Source organism: Pinus tabuliformis, chromosome X (genome assembly GCF_031772625.1).
Source record: "Pinus tabuliformis cultivar Carrire ecotype Pingquan chromosome X, CPIR1, whole genome shotgun sequence".
NCBI lineage: Eukaryota > Viridiplantae > Streptophyta > Pinopsida > Pinales > Pinaceae > Pinus > Pinus tabuliformis.
In genome coordinates, this window is record NC_142308.1 from 414,232,900 (window position 1) to 414,238,668 (window position 5,769).

Below are 5,769 nucleotides of genomic sequence, written 5' to 3' on the forward strand. Positions count from 1 at the left end.
CGACCCATGCACACCTACCTAGCACTACAACCATAGACACCACCAACTATACAACCCAATGGGAAGAATACACTAAGGGTTGGGGACAAGAATAAGAAGCTTGGGAGTTCAATTACTACCATATTAGCCATGGCCACCTTGACCAATGCACCCACTCATAACATACCCCCATGTGCATTATGTGACCTCACTAGTTATGCTACAAATAATTGCCTATCACTCCCGAAGCTCCAATAACTCATGAATGTTGATGATTTATATATACATGATTCAACCCTAGTCATGAAAATAGATATTCCACCATGCTTCTTTTCAAATAACGAGAAAGTCCATGGAACGAAGATATTTACTCTGGAGGGAGGCCATAGTACCAGTCTTTAGCATGCTTGCCCATGGATTAAGCGAAGAGCTTCATAATCTCATCTTCCTGACATTATGCCATTCAATTCAATCTATGAATTCAGCAATAAAATCAATAGGATTCGTACCATTCCCTTATTCTTTTCATTTTCATTTATTCTCTTCTTTCTTTGCAAAGTGATATGTCTCTGGGTCTCTGCCTAGTCCTTCCAATTTGGGCACAAGGACTTGAATCCTCCTAGTTTGGGCACGAGGATTCTAGGGAATTATGGCTGATCCAGTAATGAAGATAGGCTAGTGGTTTATGGCCCGATCCATTTGTTGCTTCTATTTGGCAGTTAAAGAAGGTTGGTTGATTCGGTCCTGATAAGAGAAGGGTAAATGTCCCCACTCGATTAATTCATCCAAGTGAGGGCTACCAGGTCTAGGTCTTAAGGTGGGTAAAGAGGTTGTGTGGAACCAAGGTAGGGAGTTCATAGCATCATGCCATGCCTACCCTCCTCTTCCTGGCGGAAGGCAAGTATTGTTGAGTTAAGTGCCAACCCCACTCCATAATCTGATCTAATCTCATCAGTTCTGGGGCAGTAATTCATGAATAGGGCAGTTCCGAGGATCCACCCACGCCGGGTTGTTCCTCCTTTCCTGTGCAACCCATCCACTTCCATCATCAAGTAGGCTGACGAGGTGAAATAGTGATAGTGCTGCTACCCTACCTACCTACTTACCACTAACTGACTAAGCATTCATTATTCAACCAAGAGGTGGCATCCATTCATTCCTAAGTGGGTTAAGTGAGGCTAAATATAGTTTGTTGTATCAATAAAGACTCTAGGGCTTGCATTCCATCCAAATAGGGGGTACTAGTCAGGTCCAAATGGAAAGACTTCGGTCAGCTAGTCCACAATAGGGAGCTTTACAGCTGATGATATTCACTATGGAAACTCTATTGAAAGGCTTGTTTCTCTGGCACTGGGGCTTATTAAGGCCTTCCACCCAATGGGGGTACTAGTCCAGCAGGTTCTAAGCAAATTGTTTAGAACCGAACAATATCTCCCCTATGTAATGCAATGGGATTATTGCACTACTATGTTCGCAGAGGCAATAAAGGTAAATGCACCGAAAAGATCGATCAGGAAATATGTATCCCAAAGGGCTAGCTATAGCAGAGTGATTATGCTAAAGTTGGGTCGTATAGCTTTTTTTTATAGCCTGGTTTTTTTCATGGCGAATATCGATGCTCAAACTTTTTATTCTTATATTTTCCAAAAACTCCATTCTCTTCTATTTTTGGAGATAGGGACATGATATATGATCTATTTCTGCTACAGGTATGCGAATGATGCATAATCATTATATCACATGAATCGTTTACCTATGACTATTAAATCTCCCTATAAAAAACGGATCTCCCATCCTCGATTTCGTGGATGAATACACTTCAGATTCTTTCAAAGTATTGCTTGTGGAGTATGCATTTATGCCTGATTAATCCACCTGTTGTTGATTGGAAAAACGAACAATTGGTAATTTATAGTATTTATTCTGGAATTTGCATCTTTCGTGGAAATTGTGTTGAGTATTGTTCATCAAATTTTCTTTTTATGATTGAAGAAAATGAACTCCCAACCTATGTATGATTGTCATGAATGAAATTATGATTATATTGCTTCGGGACGTTTACCAATATCGGTGATCAAAGATTCGAGAATTAAAACAATTCAAAGTTTAACTTGTCTGTCCGAAGGAACTATGGACGAACATTCTGACTGATTAAAGAATTTCTACCAATTCTTCAGATTCAGTTTGGATTCGATCAGAGAGGACTGATGGGTCGAGACCATACCTTTTTTCCGGATGGATCATAAATAAGGATCGAGATATTTATAATCTGATTAAGAATGTCACATGTATTATTGATCAGAGTCTATTATCAACCAACGGAATTATAGACCAGTTCATGTAATTCCCAGATCCATTGAAATACAAATATTTAAATCCGATTAGGTATGTGGATAAGGTCACGTTTTTTTTAGTGAATGCGATCATGAGTCAGAATATTGGAAATTCTCGCGCACATAATGAATCCACCTGGATATCTTTTTCGTCTAATAAGTATGATGAGAAGTATAATTCTATTCCTGATCTTATAATAGAAGATCATTAGATAATGGAAAATAACAAACTAAATATAACTTTTGTATCTGAGAAGATAAAGGTATAAGGGGTTGATCTATTATGCTCGAGCATACACTTATTCGAGTTCGAGGTGCTTTCTTCATTATCTATTGGTATTACAAGTCAAAACGTGGTTAGAGCACTTATGTGTCGCCAATACTGCATACGGTCGATTCAAATTCAGTAGCATATTCGGATTATCTTAAAATATAGCCGGCCAGGGGCATCTTATCAATCTTTGTTATAGCTATTGTAGATGCTGAAACAACTATTTTATCAGCTACTGACATTGTATCATATAATCAATTCGTATCGATCAATTTCATTTGTCGAAATGGTGATGAAGTATCGTATATCGGTATATCTATACCTTATCAAAAAATAAGGTATATCTTAGAAGATATATCTATTCTATATGACCAGAATCTATCAAAATCTCTATAGTATTACGGTCGATCAAAAACATGATTGATCCATATAAAAATCATTAGGAAAATTACCTGTCATGATTGGACCATATTCGGGGTGATCTGGGGGGATCGAAATGATCCAAAAAATACAGATCGGTTCCAAATATAATGGAGATTACAATTATTGATTCATTTTATATTCATAATATCCCGTTATTAGCCATCTTTATTGGGCATATATTAGAAGATTTGGCTATATATGATCTTATCAAATTAAAACCTTTTACTAACTAATGGAGATCCAATGGCACATTCGGTCAAAATTTATGATACATGTATTGGTTGTACCCAATGCGTACGAGCTTGTCCCACAGATGTATTGGAAATGATACCTTGGGAAGGATGTAAAGCTAAACAAATTGCTTCTGCTCCAAGAACAGAAGATTGCGCAGGTTGTAAGTGACGTGAATCCGCTTGTCCAACAGATTTCTTGAGTGTATGTGTTTATTTATGGCATGAGACGACGCGCAGTATGGGTCTAGCTTACTGATCAATATGCACAATAAAAAAGGTTAAATCCATTTCATATTAATATTTTTTTTTATCCACTAATAAAAACCCATACTTGATCCAAGATCTCAAGTATGGGTTTTTATCAGTGGAGATGCAAAGTATCTTCTATAATGAGCGAATTACCTTGGCTCGCTCAACTATAATTGTTGGTTCACCTATATCTGGGGTTCCTTAGTCCCATTATTTCCCACCCATAGAAGGAAGGAATGATCTAATTCGATGGTATACTCTAGGTATTTGTTTACTCTAACTCCTTTTCATTATATATACATTCCATCCATTACCATTTCCAATTTGATAAATTATTGATCCAATTGAAAGAATAAAGAGTATAACTGGACAGATCTTATTGATTTTCATTGGAGAATGGGAATTGACGGATTTTCCATCGGACCTATTTGACAGGATTTGTTACCACTTTGGCCATTTCAGTTGCTTGGCCAATTACTCAAAATCCTCGATTGTTGCATTTACTGATGTTAGCAATATACAGTAGCCAATTAGGATCATTTGCTCCTCGATATATTATACCTTTATTTCCTATGCGGGAACTGGAATAAATTTTCGTTCACCCACTTCTATCCATACGGAGGGAGGGGGGGGAAAGACGTTTCTATTTGGCCACAATACACTGCGAGTAATTCTATCTTTCTGCTAATCGGAGCTTTAAGTATAGGTCTCTAGAGATCTGATAGACCAACATTAGGTTCAGGAATATTGGATAAGAAATAGTATTCTATTTAGGGTTCTTCATCGCTTATATAATGAAATCGCCAATTTTTTCACATACCCGGTTACCCTACATGGGTAAGCGCATTATTATAGTACATGTATGCTTTAGTAGCCGGAGTTCACTTGAAAAAAGGGAATGGGTTAATTCAAACATGGAATTGCTACCTCATACTCATTTTATATTTATTTTCGCTGTGGTTGGTAATGATAGGAATGGTTCAAATCGTCTATGCAGCTCCAACTTCTCTGGTCAACAGAATTGGAAAAGGAGGATAGTCTTCACTATCCCATATGGTTTTGTAATTATCGGTTCCACGGCAGATACAAGTCTCAATGGATCCATTTGAAAATGATCTTTCATGAATCAATTGATGCGACATTTTTCTTCTTAGCGGGAACAAGTGACGATAGGATACGTACTCTTCTTCTTGATGAAAGAAATGGTAGGTCTATACCAACTATGTCCAGTAGTTTTGAAATGGCTTCTCTTGCATTGCCGGAAATCAGTGGTTTTGTGGCAGAATCTATGAGATTCTCTTCCCGATAAAAAAAAATGACTGAATATTCTTCGACCTTTCAAATTGAATCATTGTTATTGCAATAGCGGCAATTGGAACAATATGAACTCCCATCCACTTGTTGTCTATGTTACATTGAATATTCTATATAAGTTGAAAATGTGACGAACTTTCATTTAACAGATTCTGGACCAAGAGATATTTTCATCCTGATATGTCTCTTTCTACTCATAATAGGTAGGTATTGGAAAAAAGACATTACTGTTTTCGAGCAGCCTTTAGGGTATGTAATCAATACAAAGCTCTTGCATCCTATTTTCCCGGATCCAACAGTAAGTATTATTCATAATCAACCTCTTGGAATCAATTCATCCTAAATTCTTGGTTCCAGGAGTAATCGGGTTACAGTCTTTGATAGTCTGATGTTCTATTATGGTCCTCTGGAAGGTCAGACTATTGTAGGTGACAACTGTATTACCAGGTGTTAAGTCAAGGAGAGAAGGTTTAAGGTGTCAAGTCAAGGAGAGAAGGTTTAAGGTGTCAGAATCAGGGAGAGAAGGTTTGAGGAGTGATATTGTCTTGAAGTCTACATGTTAGAGTCAGGAGATCAAATTTTAATGTCCGGAATTGAGGAGGGATGGAGGGATGGAGGGATGGAGGATGGAGGTACTGTGAGTGATTGTGCTGAAGTCTACATCTCTCATCCTGAAAAAGTTAATGTCAGGGCCAATCATTTGGAAGATCTGTCTGGGAGTTTTTGTTGAAAGGAAGGGTGAAGGATTTCGATGATGGAGGGACAAAGGATGAAGGAAAAGAATTGAGTCAAGGAGATACTGTGAGTGATGGAGGTGCTGAATTCTTCATCTTAGAAAAGATAAAGGTTGGAAGGTGGGTGATGGGTCAGGAGTTTTGCCAAATTTTGTAGGTGTAATGTGGGATGTTGGCGGGGTTGGAAAAATATTATCAACATCCATGAACGAGAAATCATAAATAAAACTACC